Source organism: Barbatula barbatula, assembly GCF_947034865.1.
Source record: "Barbatula barbatula genome assembly, chromosome: 13".
NCBI classification, from domain to species: Eukaryota; Metazoa; Chordata; class Actinopteri; order Cypriniformes; family Nemacheilidae; genus Barbatula; species Barbatula barbatula.
In genome coordinates, this window is record NC_136776.1 from 12,701,772 (window position 1) to 12,729,134 (window position 27,363).

Genomic DNA, 27,363 nt, shown 5'->3' on the forward strand with positions numbered 1-27,363 from the left:
CAAACATCTTCTGGATGTCTATATGACTTTATATAGGAGACATCTCCGAGACGTACTGCAGATGAGCAAACGATCAAATAATACGTTTTGCAGACGTAAATGCAGATATCGAATAGACGTCGTCCAGATGTGTGTGTGACCTTCATGCAGGTCAAAGGAACTGCCCGAAGAGCTCAGAGACAGAATTGTGGCAAGGCACAGATCTGGCCAAGGTTACAAAAACATTTCTGCTGCACTTAAGGTTCCTAAGAGCACAGTGGCCTCCATCATCCTTAAATGGAAGACGTTTGGACTGACCAGAACCCTTCCCAGAGCTGGCCCTCCGGCCAAACTGAGCTATTGGGGGAGAAGAGCCTTGGTGAGAGAGGTAAAGAAGAACCCAAAGATCACTGTGGCTGAGCTCCAGATATGCAGTCGGGAGATGGGAGAAAGTTGTAGACATAAGTCAACCATCACTGCAGTCCTCCACAAGTTTATGGCACAGTGGCCCGACGGAAGCCTCTCCTAAGTGCAAGAGTTTGTTAAAAACAAAGATGGTGAGAAATAAGATTCTCTGGTCTGATGAGACCAAGATACTTTTTGGCCTTAATTCTAAGCGGTATGTGTGGAGAAAACCAGGCACTGCTCATCACCTGTCCAATACAGTCCTAACAGTGAAGCATGGGGGTGTTTTTCAGCTGCAGGGACAGGATCGAGGGAAAGATGAATGCGGCCAAGTAAAGGGATGTCCTGGACGAAAACCTTCTCCAGAGTGCTCCAAGGTTCACCTTCCAACAAGACAATGACCCTAAGCACACAGCTAAAATAATAGGAGTGGCTTCACAACAACTCCGTGACTGTTCTTGGATGGCCCAGCCAGAGCCCTGACTTAAACCCAATTGAGCATCTCTGGAGAAAATGAAAATGGCTGTCCACCAACGTTTACCATCCAACCTGACAGACCTGGAGAGGATCTGCAAGGAGGAATGGCAGAGGATCCCCAAATCCAGGTGTGAAAAACTTGTTGCATCTTTCCCAAAAAGACTCATGGCTGTATTAGATCAAATGGGTGCCTCTACGTAATACTGAGCAAAAGGGTCTGAATACTTAGGACCATGTGATATATCAGTTTTTCTTTTTTAATAAATCTGCAAAAATGTCAACAATGTGTTTTTCTGTCAATATGGGGTGCTGTGTGTACATTCATGAGAAAAAAAATAACTTAAATGATTTTAGCAAATGGCTGCAATATAACAGAGTGAAACATTTAAGGGAGTCTGAATACTTTCCGTACCCACTGTAACTAAAAAGCCCATTCGAAAAACCTTTGGCTTTTAGGCGATTGAACAGGAACAGCTCATAATTTATGTGAATTCTTTTTCTGTAATTTTATAAGTCATACACAAAACAATCGTAAAAATTGGGCACAGTAATGTATTGATATGAAGGAATTTTCACAGTTGTTTTACCTGTATTTTACATTTTGCATTAAATTACATTTTAGCATTAACGGAAATGTCCATAAAATAAAGGGAAAATGTACTGGTAATTTTCATTTTTTATGAGATTTTTCTTCAGTGTACAAAACATACAGTACAATTATTTGGAGAAAGACGATTTTATTTCCTGGCAGCTGGGGGGAGCAGAAAAATACAGTATGGTCACATTTCTTGTAAATTTGTAAAAAATACAGTATTGTCACATTTCTTGTTTTTCTGTAATATTTTTACCGAAATCACTTTTTTAAAATTATATGTGAAAAATAAAATAATTACAGTACAATTTTGTACATTTACAGTATTTAATCCCTGCAGCTTTCCCCTCTTTATTACTTTATTACTATAGAATAAAAAAAAGCTTACATTTGCAGTTAGAACTTCTAGGCCCTGTCTCTCATTTGAGAAAATACAGTGTAGGATGAACATTTGTACAGCATTTACACCATATTCACTCACTTCACTTTAGAGGGGTCTAGAACGATCAAGGCTTGGTCGATTTCATCAAAGTGAGAAAAGACAGGAGCATGCCTTCTAAAATTACAGCATCTCGTGAACACAAGGAGCCTGCCATTTCCCCTCAGAGCCCAAGTGGATGATTAATGGGCAGGTAAAGACTTTTCTGATCCACGTCTAGATACCTCACTGCACAGATAAAAGTCAAAGGAGGAGTTCTGGAACTGAGAGTCGTCGCAAAGAATGCTTTCTGCACAATGCAGCGACGTGTTGGGGCAGGCGACGGATGCTTCAGAAAACTTCCAGAAACCCCTGTCAATTCCTTTCGTGCTACATCAATTTGGACCAGAAGACAGTCAGCGGATACACGCCACGTGACTCTGAACAGGGCGAACTAGGATCAAAGCTGCGGTGAGCAAATATAAGCTATATGCAAATGACGGAGGTTGCCAGCGAAGCAGGTTAATTGGGAAAAGAACTGTTTCCACAATCTGTTTCATTTCCTTCCCCTCCTGTTTCACTCCATGCTGCGAAGGAAAGATGAAAGACAAAGCTTGAAAGTTTTTCCCATTTTCTTCGCTTGTTGGAGCTCAATTTGTTGCATGGCTTGTTTGTATATTGTGCTCCTGTATCCGCAGGACAGAAGTGAACAATAATCTGTTCTTCAGAGGACGTTGCCCAGGAAGTTCTTATTTAAAAATGACTGAATTCAAAGTTCACGCTTAGGTCTTGATCTTTTAGAGTTGCTAACATAAAATGGGTTTCTTCGGGGCTGGAAATATCGACTTTGCGTGAGCAAACAGTCCTCAAGGGAAAAAAAGAATCATAGATTCTGTTAAGACTTTACAAATCAAGATGGTGCACTATGCAAAAATAAAATCTGTCATCATTTATTCATTCACATGTAAATGGGGGCAATGTTGAAATAATAAATTTTGCCATGCAATATGTAAACATACTGTGTGGGTAATTCAAGTTCCACTGAATACATTGGACAACAAATCATCAATTCTAAACAATTAAATTCAGTTTGTTGGACATGCTGGAGAGGTCATACCTCACATAATATCACAGTACTACCACAAGATAATCAAAAGAAATACTGAATTCAGATTAGATATAACCCTGAGGTCTATATTGTAATTACAGCCTATTCATTAACTTCCACTGAAGAACCTGCTGTAAGCCTAACACGCAATTACATTGATTTAATCTCCAGGCGTGTTCTTATTATTTTACATCAGAAGTTGTGTAAGTGGTGAATTATTACAAAAGTGAGAAAAAACATTATGAACTAATTGACGTCCCTAATTGGCTTAAAGAATATGTGTAGACGGTGTCTGTCTGCAGAAGAGGAAAATTACACTGTAACTTACGATAATTATCATGTGTCTTTAAAAGTAAACATATAATGTTTGCAACCCATTTTACTCATATCATTTGATGTATTTTAAGTAAAAATACGATTCGGTCCAAGCGAATCTGGTCCCCCTATAAATCGATTTGATCGATTTACTTAAGCGGTTAGTTTACATCAATTTGTTTAAATGAAAATCGTTTTTCTCTTTAAAGACGGTGTTTCATTGCATTCTGACTTATTTATCATTTTAAACGTGTTGTCTTCTCATGCTCGACATGTCGAAAAACGAGTCGTAGTATTTTTGTGCTCGATACACTTCCCCAACGTTCGTTCAGGTTTCGGAAAGTTTTTTTGGAACATGAAAAATCGCTAAAGTAACAACTTTTCTGAGACCCTTATTGGATAATTCTCCCGGAAAACGAGCGGCATGTCCATGCATCAACCAAGTAGAGTGGGAGGAGCATGCGCACAAGTCACTTTCACTTGTGTGCAGGAGAGAGAGAGAGCAATATGTTCGCGAAATTCAGCTGTGTTGTTTGTTCGCTTTATTTGAGAGATGAATGTTATATAAACTATGGATATACGGTGGATATGGAGATAGTTTGAAACTCATAGATGGAGCAGCGTTCCCAGCCCTAAACGATGCTGGACATGAACCGCACGTGGTAAGTGTTTTGATGGCAATGTGTGCACACGTGGGTTAGTGAACGGCACCGGGATCCTTTGCTTTTGCAGCAGTTAATTGTAAAGATCCACCGAGGCGTTTTTAAGGGCCGGTCGTATTTCGCGTTTACCTTTAAAAAACTGGAGCTTGCGCTCCTGTGGTGTTTGCCGTTCTGATTCCACTCGCAACTCAAATCCAAGGTAGATTGCCAACGCTATCAAAACGTGTTTTATTGAAGTAAATAAATTGTAATCGGTTCAAGCGCATGTGCAGGGTTCGGTACCTTGGTGCGCACCGGAGTTCACCTGACAGCGTTTACATTAGCAATTTTTACATACAAACTGTGCTCCGTTCCGAACTAAACTGCAAGCGTGAAAGGCACCTGAAAGCCACCTAATGGGGGCCTCACCCAAAAAGCAGCCTAGGGGCCACTAACTACCTTACTCCTGCTCGCACTCTTTCTCACTCCACCAGCAAGTGATAATTTCAACCTGTCATAATGACGAATAAATACTAATGAATACAACAAGAAAATATTAAAAGCCAGCAGACAGAAAATGACACGAAAGCTGTATGTGATACACATCTGCGAGCTCAAAACATGTGAACGCAACAGACTCTCATATAGGTCAGCAGAATGATATGATGATGCAGTTTTCTCTAGCATGTGTCCTGAAGCGCATTTCAAGACAAAGCCTGTTGTTTTCATTAAAATGATTGTGTATCATATATGATTTTTTAAAGCATTGCTTAGTTTGTAATGTTACTACTGTTATGCATATAATAATTGTAGAACTTCACATTATCTAGGTAATTGGTAAAAAGTTAGCAAAACTAAAGGAATAATTTATTGTTTTAAAATGTCCAATTTGTCATTTTTATTGTGTTAAAAGTTGAATATTAATACAATTATATAAAAGAATGTGTTGTTTAAATTAAAACGGATGTGTCAAAATACCCAGCCAAGAAAGACACAGTGTCATCCGTAATTTGGAATTGGTTTGGTTTTGCGGCATCAGGCGCAGAACAAACACCACCCGCTCCAAGGTGTGTTTGAAGTCTGTTGCTAGCAAAGGTAGCAGTACGACCAATTTACTGCAGCACCTCAAACTGAAAAATCTATTTAAATCGTGTATCGGACTTTTGGTGAAAAAAAGTTCAGGCCATATCGCCCAGCCCTTGGCTACACCCTTCATACATCTCACTTGGGTATAACCAGGTGCTTGGATGGGAGGAGTTGAAAAATGAAGAGGAATTTGTGATGGAATTTGGAATGAAATATTGTCTCCGAGGATAATGATGGTAATGTTGAGAAATGTGTGTGCATACTGACACATACGGGGAAAATATTCATGAAACAACAGCAAAATGTGTAAAACGGTAAGCACTTGTATAGTAGATCAATAACTGTAACAGACAAATAAACAGCTTAAGGGTAAAAATATCACACCCCTTTATAGATACTGCTTATATGGCCCAAACCAAAAATACCCTGAAATATAGAGTAATGAATACAATTAATTGCAGATCTCAAATTGCGAGGTCTACAATTGCCAAAGAAAATAATGTATTTGGCATCAGGAAACAATAAAGACTTTATTACAATGTGCCCGGCAATTTAGCATTTTTAGCCCCCCAGCATGACAGAAAATTACTGATGTATTCATATTAAACTTGCAGCTCTCCTAGTTCGAAAGGAGCGTTTCCATAGTAACCGCACAAAGAATGCACTGTGAACGAAGAAACGGTCCCTCCCTCACCTCTCTCTCTCTCTCTCTCTCGATTTCCTTTTTAGGTTATATGCGTTTGTTTCGATCGTGACGTCACAAATTAAATTCAATTGCACCTGCTTTGTTTGGTAAAAGTCAACGTGTTGCTCTTGAATCAGATTCATGATTCACGTCTCCGACAACTTCAAGGACTTCTCCGAACACTTCTACATTTCAAGACTTACGAAATGTGACTGACTACTTCTACATGGCTATAAAAATAGTAAACTTAACCGAAAAGCAAAAAGTCATCTCACATTTTTTAGACAACAAAAATCATCCCGGGATTCTCCAGGGAGACGGCTGTTATTCTGACTTTCACAGGTGTGACCCACATCCTCAGATGGTCAACTGGGTCTGGTTACACAAACACACAAACACACACAGTCTGGGATATTAGGTTTATTTTGTTCTCCACCTATTCTTTTCAAAAGGAGTCATCAGCCAATCGAAATACATGGATGCTTTGAGGTTTTTTTCATAGTGATTTTTATCCCGTTTTGTTAAGTGACCTGAGCCGTGTTCTAAAAACCCAGTCAGCCGCCTCAATGTCTGCTGTCTAAAAAGGCAGCTACCATCCAGCACTGTGTCTATATTGTTTTGTGATGCAAAATGTTGTCCGCATTTAACCTACACAGTGCAGGGCAGCATCCTTAATGTAAGGAAATCTTAAACGGTTAGAATTGCGTTACATGGGCAGCCGAACGGGTTTGGTATTAGCATGTTGCTAAGCTAATAACATTTCTTAAAGGGACAGTTCATCCAAAAGACGAATTATATCGTCATTTATTAACCCATGTTGTTCACAAACCTGTTTATGACTCTTTCTTCTGTGGAACAAAAGTGTATATTTTGAAAAATGTCTTAGAAGTTTAGTGTTCATACAATGGAAGTCAATAGGGGTTCAATGTTGCTTACTGACCAACGTTCTTAAAAATGTCGTCTTTTTTTCTTCTGCAGGAGAATGTCATTCAGGTGTGAAATGACATGAGGGTGAATAAATGACAGAATTTTCATTTCTGGGGTGAACTATCGCTTAAAAATGTAATTAGCTTAGCAATGCTAATACCATAATAACTGCTGAAGAAACATAGCAAACTAACACTGAACAAAATATTGCACTTTATTTGCCTATTTTCTTTTAAATGGTTTTTGAATGTAATTTTCATTTCACTCCAGCATCTTTCTGAATGTTTTCCAAAGCTTGTTGCAGTGCATTCTGGGATTGCTTCATAACACACAGGAAACATGCAATGCTGCCTTTGATTTTAGCCAATGGGTGGTAAAGTTAACATAATTCTCTGCTTGATCCAAGTCTATTTTACAGTCCGATAGGAGAATCTTCTAGCAACAGTACGACTTCTAAAGCGACTTGGCAACTTGAGAAGTTAAGGCATGCACCCTAAAGCACCACAATTTCATTGGTTGTTTGGAACAGGCATCATATGTCAGGATGGCATTCTACAGTGCCTCAAAAATCCATCTTCACTTGAAGCCTGGATAACTTGGAGACGTTTCACAACAGACCCGAGATTTGTTCCGAGTGTTCTGCAATAAGACCCAAAACACGATTTTCAATGGAAAAATCAGGTCCAAGTCTCATCCATGTATGGAATTCCCACCCGCTTTCCTTTTCTTTCTTCAGCTGTAATTTTATTTCTGAATAGCACAGCTGCGCTCCTACCTGCCCTCGTGTGAACCCAGCGTCACCTCACAATCGACTCCCGTACTGCATCCTGGGGCGGTACGAAGTCAGAAAATAAAAGCGCTAATCATCCATAACCGTCCCCCCGTATGCCACAGTAAAAATAAAAAGACCATCCAGCGAAACATAAATGATTCATCAAGGGCTTTTGCTCATTTGCGCTCTTGTTTTCTATCAGTCTACAACATATTCTAGTTCTTCCTGTACGGGTAGAATCATGTCAGTGGCAAGCAGACGGCCCCACTTTTGTCCCTCCATGGATGAACAAAGACAATCCAGCTGTGTTGTCAAAAGATCTTTCTCGCACTTTCTCTATCTTCTATTTGTTTCTCACCAGCCCTTTCTTTTGCAATGCAGTTAACACACAGACTTGGGAATAAATTCTGTCAGACTTAATAAAAGGCTACATCTTTCATGTGGCGCGTGCTATTGCGAGGCTCATGTTTAGTTGAAGAGGACACACCTGTCTTAAACCAACCTAAGACAATGACCTTTCACCTGCTCTCGCTTTAGTTTAAAATAACTATATGTATTTACTACATGACCTTGAATGGGTCAATATCATGAGGAAGAGCGTTTTCCTTTGTTGAACGAGATTCATACTCTTCATGAACTTCATAATGACTGAAGTGCCCTTGAGCAAGGCACCTTACCCCTGATTGCTCTGCAGTAATGTGCCACTGTAAAAAACTACTTGTAAGTCGCTTTGGATAAAAGCGTCTGCCAAATGAATAAATGTAAATGAATAAATGTCATAGTTCTCAATGTGTAATGTTTGTTAAAACAACTAGTCCTCAATATAACAGCCCAGATGATCAGAGAGACTGTGAGGGTGGGCTCTTTTGACTTGACCTGCTACATTGGCTAAAGCTACACCAATCCAGGAATATTTCAAAACTGAATTTGTATTTACCGTAAACATGTTCTTCGTCCTCGCTAGCCTTTTCCTAAAGCTCAAAACTTAACATAATGGTCTGACTGAAAGCCTAACATAAAATAAAAATTTCCCAATGGAAAACATAAATTTGGTCTATATTTGGAATAATTACAAAACGTATCATGTAAATAATTGGTTATTATATATAACTGTTTCAAAATGATGCATACACTACTGTGCAAAAGTCTTTGGCACACTGATATTTTCATGCACCATTATTGGTTATAAGCCTGTAATTTTGACTCAAACGCATGATGTTCGCCTCAATCACGTCTTCCTTGTCAGTGGAAAATTACAACTCAAGGGGCATATTAATGCGAAGAGCTTATTGACAAGTCAGGTTGGACACGTTTGGATGTGCGAAAACATTTCCCATCGTGCAATATTTTTATCGTGGGCGGAGGGCCAAAACAGACAAAAAAGATGCGTTTCAATAACGCACTTTTCTTTCCATTAACTTTCATGCATACACATGCCAATGTGGCAGTCTGGACACTCAAGTTCATGCAAGGAAATAAATAATTTTGCTGTGTAAAAAGATTAGCAATTTGGTCAACTTTGACTTGCGAATTTGTATCACATGACCAATAGAAGGTCTACATGACACAGATAAACTAATCTCATTGTGTTCAATACAGCTTAAAAATAACAACCTGTAAAAAATAACAAACGCATTGCCATCCATGAAGTGCGGAAAAAAACAACAACCGCATAGTAACACCCATCAACAAGAAACATTTTTTTTTTGAAAAATGCACTAATCTAACTAAAATCCGAGGTGCATAAACCAGGCCCTTCAAAAAATTAAAAAAACAGCCTGGATATGACATGAAAGCCATGAGATAATTAACATAAGACGGGACACAATAACATTTATTTTACTACACAAGTAGTGAAATTCCAACATCCAATCACAGAAGTAATTTACGTAAACAAGTCTTAAAGGTATAGTCACAAAAACAGATGGTTCACTTCCAAGGGGTAAAAACTGGTCATGTACAACTAAAAAAACATTATTCCTTTTGTGTTGGCCTTCTACACAATGTGCTTCAGGAGCTTTTGTGATGCATAGCGTTTGTTTGTGTTTGTGTGCCTAGCTATCAGAAAAGATTAATTATGGAGGTTCGCTTTGCAATGATGGATGATAGAGCTTCGTCACAGAATTATATGAAAAATGGTTAAGCACCATTGTTTTCTGTGACATTTCTAGACCAGTGGAAATGAGTCCCGACCTGACGCGTTGCATTTTTGTGCGGTTTCCGATATGGCTGACACAATGCATAAATAATTGCGAACCTTGCAGTTACTTCGCATACAGAAAAAATGTGAAAAACACCCAATTAGTCTCCAAATTTCCTCATTAGCAGACAATAATTGCTTAATTACTCATTGAACCGCAGCTTTTTGAGTTTCAGTTGTACATTATGAATAGTCTCAGGGAAAAGGTATTGTTTACAAAGATGTAGCAAATAAATAAAGGGAGCTCTGTGCAGCGATACAACCAGCCCTGTGGAGATATAAGGACGTGTTGGCATTGAAAAATGGAATGTTTTGTTCTCCAATGCTCCTACCTGTCAGCCGGCTTGTCACTTGTCATGCCAAAACTCTCTTGGCTCGCTCTCAATCTTTCCCTCTCTCGAACCGTCTCTTTCCCTGGCAGTACGTCATTGAGATGTCCTCGGATGGAGAGAAATGGAGCGTGGATGCTTAGTTCTTCATCTCCCAAGCGTTTGCATCCACATCATCTTTGGGACAGAGAAACAGCTACCTGGTAATGACCTGACACTCGGAAGTAACGCGGTATGGCAGTTTATGTCTGAAAAAGAGCACAAAAAAACCAAAAGTGTGATGTGGGTTTGAAGGCTGAAGGAAAGATGTGAAGTTAACATCAGGACTCTTTAATTGCTGAGGCAGAACATTTATTCTTTGCTTATTACTGATCCCTGAGGAGAGCTAAACGTAAGACTAAGAGTAAATACAATATTGCTTAAGTAACCTTAAAAGACTTTTAGTTCCTGACTCGGGCTGTTTGCAGATTTGTAGCATTAGTCTTAGCGCGAGCTTCTTCAATCGAGTGTTTGACATGATTGCTTTGAGGGGAACAATAAAACACACTTCCTACAAAAGCATTCCTGCTGTGGTTACCGATTAGAAAATTCTTGTATTTCGAATACATCCCTACTAGACAAACCAGGTCATGCCAACCTGGGGTGGACAAGCTGGTTTGTGAGACATGGCTCAAAGTGGTCTACCAAAGCAGACTAGTCAAGCTTGCAACCATTTAAACCAGTTAGTTCACTAAATTTAACATCACAACAGAATTACGACCTGTGATTTTTCGTCATTTATGACACATAGCTTCCTCTACAAAAATGTCCAAGAACAACGACTAAAACAGATTGTTTTGTCAAAGTCGACACAATTTTCTCAGATTTGTTCAAAACATTACATTTTCTATAAATCTACCTACATTTGAGGAAGGATAACTCCTTTAAATGATCAATTGAAATAAATGTGGATACTTTTGCAGAGCTTTGTTCTTTCATTTAATACTCAATGTTGTGCATTCTCATCAAGTTTTAAGAAAACTTTCAAAACTGCTAAGACCAGCTGGCAACTTTTATTTTTTTTAGATATAAATACCAATGTGTTAGCTTTATATTTATATATTTTATTACATCTGTTATGTTTTAAACTTTTTAAAGAGTTAACTTTATATGACTTGAATAAGAGAGACAGTAGGGTTACCAATATCTGGATTTTGGGGAGGTTTTATGATGTCAGCGCAAAAGAAAATGTAAACATAAAAAGTTATTACGATTACTTGAATTAAAGACTACAAAGACAGAATTCGTGTTTTGGACTAACACACACAGATGAATCATGCACCGCAACAACAGAAACAAGAAATTGAAAGTCATTTTAAGCCAGTATTGACTTTAACGTTTGCCTTGATGCTCATTGATGACTAATGTATTGGTAGACAAACACCACAAGATAAACAAATGAACACATCAACCAAATCTGAACAAAAAGCAGCTGCCTAGGAGCCCCTCAGGTGCCTGTTCTTATGGGGAATCTCTCAGCAAACAAAGTGTCTTTGAATATCCATGGTGACCGGTCACTGTCCCTTCAGAATGTTCACAGGCTGAATTCTAACAGTGAATTTCTGCTAAAGGGAGACGCCACAGCAACTAAAGTGTCACATTCTAGACAGCCAGGGTTTGGTACACAATAATATTTTCCACTCAATATCAAATGTTAGAGAATGCTGGACTTTCTCTCACATTTACAAATGTAAAAATGTAAACATACAGTGCGTTTTGAAAATCTTAAAATAAAAAATAAAAACCTGTGAATTGGTTGTCTTCACAAGACAGTTTCATAAAAAAATCTGAAAAACACAAAATATATATTTTAAGATACATGAATGTAGGAATAGTTCAGCGTTCATGAACCTGGGAGAGACTTTTGCAAAGTTCCATGGAGGCCTCGAGATAATTAAAAAAAATTATAATAATTTAACACAACTAAAATCAAGATATGTCTTAGTGTTTGGTTATTTTTCTTTTACTTATGTTTTGGACAAAAAATTCTACTTATGCTGCGCTCTAGTGTTTTTTATTGGGTAGAAATTGTGACTGGGGGAGCTTCAAATATTGTTGTGGAAAATGGGGGTCCTAAAGGGGAACTCACCCTTTAATCGTTTGACAAGCTTAGGACATCCGTTCATCTTCGCAACGCAAATTCGCTAGTTGCAAAAAAGGTCACTGGTGAGCTTTTGGGACCCCAGGGTCAGGAGACTAATTTCTGACCAAATAACACTATGGGAAAAGGGTTTTTTGCACACGTTTAAAAAAAAGAAGTACTATATTGGAGATATGACAGATCCTCTTAACATTGCTGAGCACTTTGTTAAGCCAAAACAATTTATAGGTTGCTATACAACTGGAAATTTGTCTGCTGACCCTGGCATTGTAAAGCTCACAGGCACCATCTTGCGCAACTATAGCCCATTGAGTTTTGATGAGGTTCAGGAGCTTTCAGACTCCCACCTGGCTCAACTGACTTTCAAAGCTCAGAATGTCAGTTACGTTGCTGTCTATTGGCGTAGGTTTTTCTTCTTTTTTTTTGGCAGCTATCCCCTTAAAAAAGAGGTGATCTACAGTACTGGTTAGAGTAAATGTTACATTATGTACAACATGTTATATTTACAGGGTTCTCAAGTTTTATCAAAATCTTGGAGTGAGATCACACGGTTAGGGGAGAAGCCCTAATGGAGCCCCGCCCCTCCAATTTTACCCATTGTTCCTTTAACATTTCTTTTAGTTTTCAGATAATGTTTTGACTGCATCAATATGTATGGGCTATATATTAAATGTTCTAGCCTAAAATGTAAGACGAGCTTTCTTCCAACTTACCTTCTCCATCACGACGTGTGTTCACAAGATATTGTTTGTTACCCAGTAACGAACATACGGTGGCCGAGAAAGTTCTGTCAACTTCCGTGTGTTCGCGCATCTATGTTGGCTAGTAATGAAGGCAATCTGGCCGAGATACGTGCTGGCGGCAGGAAACTCCACTTTGTGTGCCTGCGCCTCATCTACAACGTTATATATAAAGCTTGCAGGACAACTTGGTTGGCATTGCCATTTCGGCGTGAGAAATACACGGTGTGGCGTGTGAACTGGTTGAATTGCGTGTGTCTCACGGCCAATGCGTGAGACTTGAGAACCCTGTATTTAAATTGAGATTGAAATCAAACAAAATTACAAAAGTAACCAGATAGTAGAGTTTGCAGACATACATTATGTTGGCTTGAGGAATCCTGGCCAGAAAGTTCAAGGTAAATTCAGGTAAGAAGGTTTGAAGTTTTAGCATGTTAGAATGGTTAAGCAGCTTGTTAGCATTAATTAGCATGTTCTTGCAAACATTTGCATGATGCTAGTACGATTTAGCATGATTAGCATTTAGCTAGCATGAATTAACATGTCACATTAAAGTATAAGCAAGATTCCTTCAATGAAAATCCATGTAAAAAGAGACTTATTGGAATTCTGGAATTTCAATCAGTGAGAAAATATATAGCAAACTCAACTCAGATTAGTCTGTGAAGATGTGCAAAGTTTGTTGGCCATAGCTTGAAAGCTCTAGGAGGTGTTAGAGTCAGATAAATATGATTATTTAACTTTCCATTGGTTGAGTGAGTCAGAGACTGCACTCGTTGTACAATTCTGTACCCACATACATCGCCTTAGGTGTCATATGTTTGGAATCATTTGAGCAGTTGACATGGCAAGTTGAGGAACAACCGCCCCTGGCCACCATCCCGCTAGGCAGTCTTTTCCAGTGACAGAGGGACTTCCGATGTGCCAGGGTAGTTTTCTCTCTTGGCCTGTGCTGCAGTCATTTCCAGCCATGTTCTGTCACAACATACTGGCGTGAGATCAGCTTTCCGAAGCATCAGACATCTCACACATACAAGCAAAGTTGTAATTTTCTCGACGTGTCTTGGGAGATGTTCCAGCATATTAACACAATACACCTACTGTGTACAGTTTGCATGAATAGCAAGCATTAATATTACATGTTCATTATGGAATAAAATGGCCTGCAAATGCTGTTTTCTCGCTGACATTGTAGGTGTAACTATACGATTGTTCAAGAATCATACATACTTTAAGATATGATGAGGAAACCAAATCTGCGACAGCCATTCTGGCCATCTCCATTCTCAAGGACATAAATATGGTACATTGGAAGTTTCGACAGGAGGAACGCAGCGGACTTGCTTTTATCCTCTCAGCCATTTTAGGAGGACGTAATGAATAAATAAATAAGTAATAAATCCTATTCCTCATAGTAATTTACACAACCTGCCAGCATATTGAATTTCCAGCCTGGTTTAGAAATTCTTGCAAATCCAGCTTTGGGGCTGATTAACATTACACCTCCCCTCCTCCCTACCACCCAAAACACAAAAAACATCCCGATCAGCACAAAACGACTCCATAACTCAACCCAAAAGCTGAGATGAAGATTTTGCTCTCCGACGCCCTGGGGGCCACAAATGAGAAGCCCCCGTTTTTGTCTTTCTTTTGCGACACTCTCCCCTCACGGGGGATGATATTGTGTTAACCAAAACCACGGTGACCGTAAATCAATTATCTGACATTTTCGCTCGCTTTTACGCCAGGGAAAGTGGGGTGAGAAAATGGAAGAGGCTAGTTTGAATTGCGTGGAAGAGAACAAGAGGTGGCCACTTTCGGCCCACCGGGAGGGCAGACGGGGTGAAAGAAAAGTCAGACGAGACCTGGGGACTGAGGACGGAAGCTCGGGGAATGAAACAGGTTAAATGGAAAGGCCAGACGGTTGGCTCGGCTACACCGGTTGTGCTCGCATTTATTAATTGGACTCCTGCAAGTTTTTCTTATTTAGTTGCCTGTCGCACCTTTAATAAAAAAGGTACGAACACGCTGAAAAATGTAGGTCTGTTTGGGAGTGAGAAACCAGGAAATGAGGTCACAAAAACCAACAAAACACATGCTATTAGCATCCGTTTTCCCCAAACTTTTTGACTATATCAGAAAATTTTCATCGAAACAAATCTTCAAGGTTTCGATACTTGTTACTGTTCTGATGGTTGCTATGCGGCTCACATGTGTAACTTCTCGGCCATACTGACAGAACTTTATTTTAGCCTGATTTGAGCTCAAGTTGAATTTTAGTTTTTATTGACGATCTGACAGGTGAAAAACAAGCTTGGTAAACAGTTTTGGAGATTTAGCTTTTTCCTCATTTAAGATAAGTAGATAAAACTCAAAATCACAGCCTGGGGGCTTGGTGAAGTTGACTACCGAGTGGACTTTTAAAAAGTTCCTTGCTGATAGCATATCGATTAGCTAGGGCAGAAAGTACATTATGAAAACATGGCAGCCGGCCTAAGATAAAAGCGAATAGTTTTTCCTCATGTTTATAAAAAGAGAATTTGTTAATGGAACCTTAATAATGCATGGTGCTCATCTGGTTCACAGGTTTCAGTCGGGCCTGTGATGTGTCCAATCCCAATTCTTTTTTTTTTTTTTCTCACTGAAAATCTCCATAAAGCCTCATAAATAAATTATCAAATAATTAGAATTAAAGGTATAATTTACCCCATGATGTCATCATTTTCTCATCTTCATCTATCCAAAATGTATATACCATTCTTTCTGCAGGTGACCATAAAGAAAGAAAGGCGCATCAGCATCACATTTTCGGTGACAGGAGTTTTGTTCCACGTCTATCTTTCTATACTTTTTTTTCAGACCTCAAATACGGCAAAGAAAACAAGTTCATATTCACTTATAAGCCATTCAATAGTAATATTTGTAAATGTATTAGAAAAGTTAAACATTAATATGTGATATAACCTTTTTATCACAGTTTACGTATGCTTGTCATGCTGTCAGATGACTTTGTGTCACTCCTGAGCTTTGATTTTGTTGACATTCAACAGACACTGGACTGTAATGACCACAATACATCTAGAAATAATAATCTAAATCATTAAATGAACATTTGTTAAACTTTTCCATTGCTCTTTACATTAGCATATAAAATCAAATGTGACGACCCATTCATATTTTTTAATTTCACTGGTTCTTTTGCGTCTAATGACTAGTTGTTGTATGATATTTTGTCACAAGACATGCAAGAACTAATGAGATTTAAAGTTATTCAAATTATTGCCATACTTTATTTTGGTTTTAATTTTCCTTAAAGGGTTGATCCGCCGGAAATACGTGTTTTTCTTTGTCTTTGGTGTGTTATAAGTTGCCCATGTATGTATTAGACACGTAAAATAGCAAAAAATGTAAGTGTCGTAACAAAATATGTGTAACCACACCCCGGCAAATTGATGTTCAGCTCGTGGTATGATTTGACTAAGACGGCAATGCGTTTTTAGTCACAGACTAAAAAATACAACATAAATCCTGATAATCAGTTATTATGTTCCAACTTGAGGCAACAAATGTCGTGTTTATAACGGGGTCGCGACGAGACATGGCGTAACACTAGTTGATCACACACAAACTCTTTATGATGTATATGGTTGTTTGTTCATAGTCAATTACTCTTAACCAATCCTTTATATCCTGCTCGAGTCACGCTGGCAAAGTTGTATGGGCTTGTTCTTCATTTTCCGGGTGAGATACGGGATTTAATTGATAAGGAAAGATCGATGCCATTGTATCACCTGTCTGTAGTATTGGAACCTGATGTTCCGAATATGGTAAGAGGCGTTACATTTCCGTGCAGTATACGACCAATCACTACGCACTAGTGAACTGGCCAATCAGAGCACACTTAGCTTTTAAGAGCGATGAGCTTTGTGAAATATCAGCGCGTTTCAGAGAGGCGGAGCAAAGAGGAGATACAAACATGCCCTGGTATGTTGAAAATACAGCATTTTTCAACCTTAAATCGTGAACACACATTGTATTACATCTAAAGCAAACAATAAGATTTGTTTTAGCCGTGTCAAATGACCCCTTTAAAAACCTCAACATGTAAGTGTATACCAAATGTATTGTTTCCCTTTAGAAGTTGTTTGAGTTCTTTAAATTACTTTAATTCTATGCATATACATATAGAGTATAAAGTGATGCATATTTTATAAATAGTGTGCGTTCAGCTCATAAAAATAAGTCACGGCATGATGGCGAGTAAATGAGAATTTACACTTTTGGGTGAACTATCCCTTTAAGACTGCTATTAAAACACACACGCACACAAATAATCATATTTATAAAGTGTTGTTTTTTCTCTTAACAACAGCTTGAAGACAAACAAAGGCACACTGTTGCCTTTATTAGTTTTCCCTGCCTTTGAAAGGTTAATTATCCAGCACCTTCAGAGCGCTCGGTTGACTATTACAACCAGTTTTGCAACGGAAAACAAAACCTGCATTAAAGCGATTCCAGGACGATCTTTAAGCATTCAAATAAGCAAGGCTGCAAATACAAGTACTGAATAACAATATCATCATTATAGAAAAACATTATTATTACCCGAGTGTTTGTTTAAATAAACCCGTTTGGCTGTAATGTGAGGAACACGAGATATGCCGTTCATTCACGACACTAGAAAACTACTTAGTTTCTGAAAAAGGCATAGTGTTTTGCCCGTAAGGGGCTCTTCGTGTAAGTGTGTGAGAAGTAAGAAGCAGAGAAGTACTGGCACGATCCAATGGCCGTCCCGAGTGCCAGGATCACACAGTCCTCGTGTATGTGAACATGTGAGAGAAATGGAGACAGATAATCAGAAAGGCTGTGGCCAGCTGGAGTTCTCCCGCTGTAAAACTGACATCTTAAATCAGCGCGGCCCGTAATTAACGCCCGTCACCTCCGGCTACGATGGGAAAGGAAGAGATTATTTCATGCCTGGGGACCTTACACCTCTCATCATTGAGACGGAACGCAGTGAGAGCTTTGTTGTGGTATGAATGAGTTCATTTTCTCCCGGTCACCTCCTTGAACAGCAGACAACTTTTCAATACGCTTTCGGTGTGCCTCTGCGTTTGTAGTCTGAGGCGAGCGGACGTGCAAGTAGGATTTATTTAAAAAAGAGATATTTTTCTTAAAATCCCCATGAAATCAAAATGGAAGTTTTTTTTGTTGTCATTGGTGGTTTATGGCATGGAAATGTTAGCTTTAAAAGAACACTACAGTTCACCCAAAAATGTTTACACACCCTCAAGTTCTGCAAAACTGCATGAAAGTCTTTGTTCTGTTTAACAGAAAGAAAGATATTTGGAAGAACGCTTATGACAAACAGTTCTTGGCCGCCCTTGACTACCATACTAGGAAAATTTGCTTCATACATTTCTTTGTTAAAAGATATTTGGAAGAATGTAGGAAAGTAAACAGTTCTGGGCCACTTTTGACAAACATTGTTATTTTTCCTACTATAGTAGTCAATGGTGGCCGAGAACTGTTTGGTTAAAAACGTTCTTCTAAATATCTTTCTATGTGTTATTTGGAAAAAAGAAATTCATACAGATTTGGCACAACTTGAGAATGAGTAAATTATGACGAAATTTGTATTTTTGGGTGAGCTGTCCCTTTAAATATATTTCGGACTACTTCGCTCCAAAACAAAATTTTGAATGTATGGTTGACAAATAAAGCATAGCCTTCCATGTGTCGTATGAGCTAAAATTTTGATTGTTATAAATATCATTTTACATTATCATTATTACAATTACAAATATCATAAAATACATTTTCAATATTTTTCTTCATTTTTTCTGTCACACCATATATCACACTTGCAGTTTATTTCACAACTATCCATAAGTCAATATAAAACATCATTTAGCACTTCAAAATTCAAGGCTGTGACTGTTTGGTAAATTAAATGCTATTTTTTTTTAAAGGAGGAGGAGTCACTCAACATGCCCCGCCCTAACTTCCTGTTTCGTTAGAAATTTATAAGGCATCGGAAAAAGCTGCACGTTTTCCGGCAGTACAGTTTTCCTAAACGTAAAATCTAATAAACACATATATGATATAAATCAGTAACTGTTTCCTCTCTATTCTACACTCTAAAAACGGTTGTGTTAAAAAACACATTTTGTGCTTCGCTAAGTAACAAAATGTGTTGTCCCAGAAATAACACAGAGATGTGTTCCGTTAATTCAACGTTTGTTGTCCCTTTCATTTATTTCATACAAAATCATCACATACTGTAAGTGTTAAATAACGTATAACTAATGTTAATAATTAACACATAATTTTTAAGATTGAATACAAAATAAAAACATATATAAATAAAAAAGTGATAACATTATGCAAAAAATCTCGTTTCACGTTTTGAAGTTAAACAAAAGGGTTTAATAGGGAGATTATTATTAAAAGGGATATATATTCTGCAATTTTTATGCCCACTTTCCTCAATGAATCACGTTTAAATGCCGCAACATACGAAACTCAGAATATGGGACACAGATAAAGAACGATTAACACACAGACAGTTCCAGAAAATGACAATGGTGATCTTCTATCGCTGTTCTTCAAAGCTTTTGGGTATTTTCATGATAAACATTATTCATTATGATAACGTTTGACGAGTGTTGCACGTAATAAACGACTCAATCTCGTATTGAGTTTAGATCCAACAGTACTTCCTGAACAAAGAGTCGTAGTTCACGGAAGAGCTGTGCAAAAAAAACGAGAAGATTTCACAATCGATTTAGACATGTATAATATATTCGTGTGAATCGCAATATATATCGCCCAGGCCTAGTTTGACACCACGCAGACTCTCTCCAGTTATAGTTGGATATGATAGCAGCAAGCCTGCACCTTTCCTCTCAGATTGAAGTCAAATATCAAACAGCACCTGTCAATGACCCATCGCTGACCTCTGCAATCCCTTTAAAACCCGCAGCTATGAAACCACTAATCAGTCTGCACCGAGACAGGACACAGCTCGGAGCCTTCAACCACAACTCTCTCTCTCCCTCTCTCTGTTCCAGCTGTCAGTCACCGGGTCTCCTCTGCCGCAGGACTTTCCCGATAGACCTCTGCTCTGCTCCATCCACTGTTCAAATCAATTAACAAGGCAGCTATTAAGACTGTTATTCTACGTAATGGAGACAGACCGGTAATTGAAAAGCTTACATAAAATATAGAGTCCACAGATAATAGGAGACCTTGCTTTGACAGGCTACCGGACAAACAACTCTATCATGTAGAATAACCGAATAGAAACAATGTTGAAGTGATGGTAACTGTGATGGGCAACAAAAAAAGTCAACATTTGACCCGTGGTATTACATTTCAACATGTATTACTGTTTTTACCGGTGTGGAAAAGACCCTTGTTTACATGCTTTTTGCTCACAGTACCCCAACATCTCCAGAGCCGGTATTAGCTGTCACGTTCTGCCAAACACAGAGGAACATTTAACAGTGACAACACCACATACCTCACGCCTCTGAATGCCTGTTATTTCCCCAGCGCAAGGAAGGTGAATTTTATTAAATTAACTCGCAGCATTTGCTCATCTTTAAAGCGACAGCTTCTCCCACGCTTTACATGCGCTTCCAAAGTGTCTGAGATGTAAATTATATTTTTTTCCCTTCCACTTTATTCCTTTTAATCTGCCTATTTCGCACTTTCGTTGCCTGTACGTCAAGGCAATTGAAAAATGGATTCTGGAAGTGCAAACAAATATATTTCAACTTAAAATTGTGATTTATTAAAAAGGTATAAAGGTGAAAGGTGTAGATGGATCATAAATTATAATGTGTGAATCTAGTTACAGAATCTGTTCTGCCGTCAATCTGGTTACAGTAGTGCCTTATGATACCACTATGTTGGACAACATACATTTGAAAGAGACCAAAATAAATCAACAATACAAATGTTTTCACAAAAAAATGGTCGCATAACACACACACGCATGGATAAACAGACATATACAAAAACAGTTGTCAATCCATGTATTGGTAGGATATAGACAATCAAGTGTTGGGTAATAAACTGACCTAGGTGGGGTCTTTAACCCCGAAATGCTGGTTTTCTACCAATGATTTGCCAACCAGAATCCTTAATAGGTTTATCCATAAACCAACACGTTTTGTGTCATCACTATTGGTCCAGAAGCACTTCCGGGTTATATATTTCTTAAATATATATATATATATATATATCAAAATTTGAAATAAAAAAGTTACTGTTTCTATTTCATATTGTTGTTTATTTTATTTTACTATATATATATATATTTTATTTTATTAAGTTACTTTTCATTTTATATTATTATTTTTTATTTAATTTAATGTTGTTTTACATTTTCTTATGCTTTTTTTACTTTGTTATTTGTTACTTGTTTTAATTCTTCATTTTGTTTTAATTTAATTTTCATGATTTGTGCTAAATGTGGAATTACAAGGTCTGAATACAAAATAAAAATGATGTATGACAGAAATGTGAATAAGTAAACCGGCACATAAACTTAACATGGGTCGTAATCTCAGAGCCGTGTAAATCGCTTTGAATAAAAGCATCTGCCAAAAGCATAAAATGTAAATATTTGCTTGATTATTTCTAACACAATGTCACTATACCATTTCACAAAGTGGCTATTGCTTTATGCAATCTTTTAGATTTCGTACTAGCAATGTTAGGTTTAGAGGCGGGGTTAGGGGAGGGGCTTCAGTACAGTTTTTTTAACACTCGAATGATTTTCTACGATTCAAATACCGACTAGCCATTTTGTAAAATAGTTACGAATTCCCGTGAGATGTGGTTGTTATTTCTCTAGTCAAGCCCATCAGGTGTAATTTGATGGCATCTTGAAAGCCAATTTAAAACCAGTTTCTAAGTACCTTCATGCAAAAAATTTACAATATTCTGAAAGTTCTTGACTGAGCGGCAACACATCTGCTTGAGAAACCAAACAACACTTCAATCTTTGGTACATTTACACGTGTGTACAATTATAGCAGGGCACTTTGTTTCTTTCTCATCTCCGACTACAAGGTGGTCTAACACTTTCCATGTTCTCCACTAAAATGTGCCATTTAAAAGGCCAAGTGGCTTTAATTTAGCCACAGACTGTGTCTCTGAGCAGAAAGGGCACCTCTTCACATTTTTAAAGAGATGTTTTCAATTAAATCAGTATTGGAGAGAGCATATGCTAATGCCATGAATATTTAATGTATGTTCTGAGAAATAGTTAAGACCCCTCTGGTCACAGGGCTCTTTTCAACACAATCGGTACGCGCGAGCAGAAAACTAGAAGAGGAACTAAGAAGTCGCCGACAGCTCTTGGGCAGAAGGGAGGGGAGGAAAGATAAAAGAGGAGAGAGGGAAGAGATAGCTTGGGCATTTAAAAGCTGCTTTTCCTTTTTCTGCCCATCTCTTTTTTTTATTTCTCTGACTAAACTCTGTCCTGTGGCATGTGGGTTTGCTGAGCAGGAGTGTTCTTTGACTGCTATATGGGGGGAATTTCAAAAGGAATGCCGACCATCCCCTTGGAAGAAAATGCGTGGAGGTTGCTCTTTCCTAGCTCAGGAGGCTATGTTTGACATCTCAGTTATATTTCAGTGAAGTATCAACTCAAATAGGAATTGAGATGGATTATATATAAGATAATTAATATACATTACATTATAATTTTCTGCTCAGTATTACGTAGAGGCACCCTTTTGATCTAATACAGCCATGAGTCTTTTTGGGAAAGATGCAACAAGTTTTTCACACCTGGATTTGGGGATCCTCTGCCATTCCTCCTTGCAGATCCTCTCCAGGTCTGTCAGGTTGGATGGTAAACGTTGGTGGACAGCCATTTTCAGGTCTCTCCAGAGATGCTCAATTGGGTTTAAGTCAGGGCTCTGGCTGGGCCATCCAAGAACAGTCACGGAGTTGTTGTGAAGCCACTCCTTCGTTATTTTAGCTTTCGTCCAGGATATCCCTTTACTTGGCCGCATTCATCTTTCCCTCGATCCTGTCCCTGCAGCTGAAAAACACCCCCATGCTTCACTGTTAGGACTGTATTGGACAGGTGATGAGCAGTGCCTGGTTTTCTCCACACATACCGCTTAGAATTAAGGCCAAAAAGTTCTATCTTGGTCTCATCAGACCAGAGAATCTTATTTCTCACCATCTTGGAGTCCTTCAGATGTTTTTTTAACAAACTCCATGCAGGCTTTCATGGGTCTTGCACTTAGGAGAGGCTTCCGTCGGGCCACTGTGCCATAAACTTGTGGAGGACTGCAGGGATGGTTGACTTATGTCTACAACTTTCTCCCATCTCCCGACTGCATATCTGGAGCTCAGCCACAGTGATCTTTGGGTTCTTCTTTACCTCTCTCACCAAGGCTCTTCTCCCCCGATAGCTCAGTTTGGCCGGACGGCCAGCTCTGGGAAGGGTTCTGGTCGGTCCAAACGTCTTCCATTTAAGGATGATGGAGGCCACTGTGCTCTTAGGAACCTTAAGTGCAGCAAAAATGTTTTTGTAACCTTGGCCAGATCTGTGCCTTGCCACAATTCTGTCTCTGAGCTCTTCGGGCAGTTCCTTTGACCTGCATGATTCTCATTTGCTCTGACATGCACTGTGAGCTGTAAGGTCTTATATAGACAGGTGTGTGGCTTTCCCAATCAAGTCCAATCAGTATAAAAAAAGAAATTCAATTATTTAAGCAAATGGCTGCAATTAAACAAAGAGTGAAACATTGAATATATATATATACATACGTGTTAAAATTTCTCTGAAACTTTAGAGAAGACATTTGAGATCACTAACGTCTGTTTCTCGGAAGAAACTTGATAACTCATTGCTAGTCTTAGAGAAACAATTGAATAAATAAATTGATCTTTAGTTTGTATATTTATCAAAATCGTGATAGTCACTGGGGTGTTTACAGTGGTATATAGGTTTGTCACAGTATTTAGCGTTTTTTACTAAATTAGGTTGAAAACCTTGTGTTCCCTTTAAGTTTAAAAACCTTTAAAGTATAATATAAAAACTTTTAACAGCAATAGAAAACAACTGTAAATTCTTTTTACAATCAATCAGTTCTGGGCCGACATGTTCGGTCCAGATTACATTATAATACAGATTATAACATTATAATGCATTACAATATACATTTATTGTGATACATTGCATTACGTCTAATAGCAACTATAAGATCTTGTGAGCCAAGTAAAAATCTATTACCAAATTGGTATCATGCCTGCATCCATGTCACTTGCCTGAGGATTTGAAGATATCTTCCATTAGTTTCAAAGCCACTTCACTCTCTGAGTTTAGCTCAAGGTATTGCTGTGGGAAACTAGGACAAAAGCAAGGGTTCACGCCTTGGATGTGGGTTTTATTTTGAAATACATATTGAAAGGGGATTAAAGTGTCCCTGCAGAGCGGGAAACCAGAATGGGCGTTTCTGTGTCATGCTCGATGAAGTCAAGGTCAGGCTGCTGTGAGGGGCACAAGGCCCAAGATATGAAGGTTGGGCGGCTATGTCACCCTTTATCAAGGACACATTGGCTTTCTCATACTGCATATAATCTTATTTTTAAATCTGAGCTTTAGAACTGACTGCGTGCGCTGTTTGCCAGCGACAAGGTTTGATCCCTTTGTTCAGATAGTGTAGACAATATCTGGTGTATCTACATAAGCTGACGTATAGAAAACGGCAATATATTTTACGATGTAAAATATTAAGAATAAATTAAGAATAAAACTGATTAAAAATAAAATGCCATTACATTAAATAAAAAACAGAACAAAATTCACTAAATAAAAGAAAATATTAAATGCCCTGAAAAAATGATTGTTGCTGTTTTTCCAATTTACAAGTTAAATCGACACCAATTTTTTAAAAATTGGTCACAACATGAATGATCATGTTGTGTTACAGTGAGGCAGAGGATTTATATTTCCCAGCATGCTTTGCGTAAGACTGCATTTGAGAGATATTTTCTTAAGTGTTTTTTTTAGTTTCTAATGTTCATTTACCTTTGAGATATAGACATATTTATTATATCTTTGAGCCTTTGCTTAGGTAGTGGGCGGTTATTAAATTTGAATATCTGTTGTTAAATCCTATTAACGTAATGTCTTGTTAAAGATGAATAAAGAAGAAAATATTATGTAACTCAAAACAGAGAACGTTAAATGAAAATCTAAAAATCATGTTTGATTAACCAAAATATATAGAGTAACCTAAACAAAATAAAGTTATGTTTACTCCGCATAATTAATCTATGTAGAAACATTTATTCTGTTAATCCAATAGATGTTTTACAGTGTCTGCTTCAACCCTTTGTTCAAGCACAAAATACAAGGTAACGGCATCCAGTAAAGTAGCATTGCTCTTGTACACACTTTAAACCAGCAGGTGTGTGCAGCTTCATTTCTCTCTCACACGTCAATTTAAATACATATTTAGGTTGACTTAGCAGTTAAAACTAAACTTAAGTGTAAGCAATAGCAGAGATGCCAACCTTATTACTTCTAATAAAAATGTAGGTTCTCAGTTAAAAACCAATGCTTTTAATTGATGATAAACTGATAATACTGAGACCTTTAAAAATGTTTTGACATATGGCTATGAAGGAAACAGAAAATAGACCGTGATGGATATACGAACGTAAAGAGAGGCCCAACACGTTTCAGCTTTCAGAATGTTCCCGGCAGAGCTGCGAGCTCACCAGCACCTTTATTAGATGTGAACGTAGGTGTTGCTCACACTCTTGCGGGTCACGGAGGCCACACGTATTTGTAAATGAAAGCTAGTTTGAATTAGACAGTCAATCTGGTCTACGATCTGGTCTAACCCAACTGTTTTAAAATGAATATGAATTCGAAATGTGAATCGTAAAAAATAACCTCCCTCGCTAAATATTCCCTCTCAAGACCTTTTCTGTAGTTTGTTCCACAAAACGGCTCACGTATCGAGCTATCGCTCCCCACGTGCTGAAGATTGCCGACGTGAGGCTGATGCCAACGCCTGTGGCTTCTAAAGCTGAACTCTGTTCTTTTAAGACACTCAGAAAATCCCTCCTAGCGCGGTAGAATTTTCATTCCGCTCTTTCGATCTCACGGTTTTCTCTCTCTCCATTTCTCGGCAGAGACATCCTTGAGCCGTGTGCTTACGTTTGCCTGCCCAGCTGCTGCTTTGAGTTTTATTAAGAGTGACCTTCAATATGCCTCAGCTTTCTGCAAAATGTCGCTAGCAGTGTCGGGGGCAGCGGGAGGTCCTCTGCTTTACCAGACTGTCTCAACACACCGCTTTCTATTTCGCCACATTGTTTTGCTTGGGATGATCGCGGCAGTTCGGGTGGACACGAACGGGTGCGTCGCACGGTTCAGAAGTCTGGAATATTTTTTGTTTTAGATGCTCATGTTATCATTTAGGGATCCCGCTGACTACAAGGCCCAGAATAGACCTCAGTCTGATGATGTGATACGCGTGGACCAAATTTCTGTAACTGCAGCATAAGAGTCATAGCTTTTTTTCAGGTATGGGGGTGGTATGACCCGAGTCTATTATAGTGATTTACAATTACTCAGGCCGTGAAGCATCGTGTGGAGGTGTATTCTGAGGAGGCCATACCTTAAAAAGAATTAGGATGATATAATCGGTACGAAAATAAAACTGTTGATACAACAAGTCGATATGATTAGACGAATGATCACATAACATTGCTTATAAACCGTAACAACTAAGCTCAGCTATGGATTTATCGCTCTTAAGATAACTTTCAAAGCATGTTCCAAAGTGTAAATCTCAAAAGTTTCTCAAGAAGTCCCTTATATTTTCTCAAGAACATCTTAAGTGTTTAGAATTGTATTTCCATCTGCGAAATATGCAACATCGTATTTTGGTAAAATTACATTTACGGGGCTTTCATTTATTAGACATTGAAACAGTCTTTTCATTTTGTTATTAGCCTAATAAATGACAATAAAATGTTACCTAAAATGATTCCTAAAATATATATGTTTTTTCTTTATTATGACAGATGGTCTAATATTAATTGTATTGTTAATATCAAATACATTTAGCATATTATAAATTCTAATATGTTTCACATTTTATATCCGCCACATTTAATGTATTTTTATATTTTATTTTATCAATAATTATTACATGCTTCACAGGTAATACAAGCTATTACAGATATTCTTATTTACTTAAGAAAAATAAATTAAGTTTTAATAGTTTAATTCACACTTGATAACACTTTCCAGCTTGAATTTTGGTATAAAAACGTGAATAAAGACTATTTAGTTGTTTCATTGGGTTGTTTGCCAAATGATAATAAAATGTTTCAAGTTTTGCCTTCATTACAACAGGTGGTCTAATCAATTTGCTAACACTGTAACAAGTCAGTATGTAATAGCTGTTTACATTACAACTATTTCAAGTTGCTGAGACCCAGAATAAATGTCAAATTTTATTTAGAAGATTTAGTGGTTCAATTTGGATATTTACGTT

At 38.0% G+C, this 27,363-nt stretch overlaps 1 long non-coding RNA gene across 2 annotated transcripts in view; it reads right to left on the bottom strand.

The window, feature by feature from the left end:
* The window catches only part of LOC306902704, a 202,514-nt gene that overhangs the window by 61,156 nt on the left and 113,995 nt on the right, over nt 1-27,363 (bottom strand). Inside the window, exons 3-4 of one of the 2 annotated variants that reach the window (XR_013787468.1) lie at nt 9,938-10,182; nt 1,585-2,736 (exon numbers count right to left, since the gene is read on the bottom strand). This is a non-coding gene — a long non-coding RNA (uncharacterized lncRNA). Of the gene's footprint in view, nt 1-1,584; nt 2,737-9,937; nt 10,183-27,363 lie in introns of those variants that run through there. The other variant, XR_013787467.1, reaches the window with a different exon arrangement.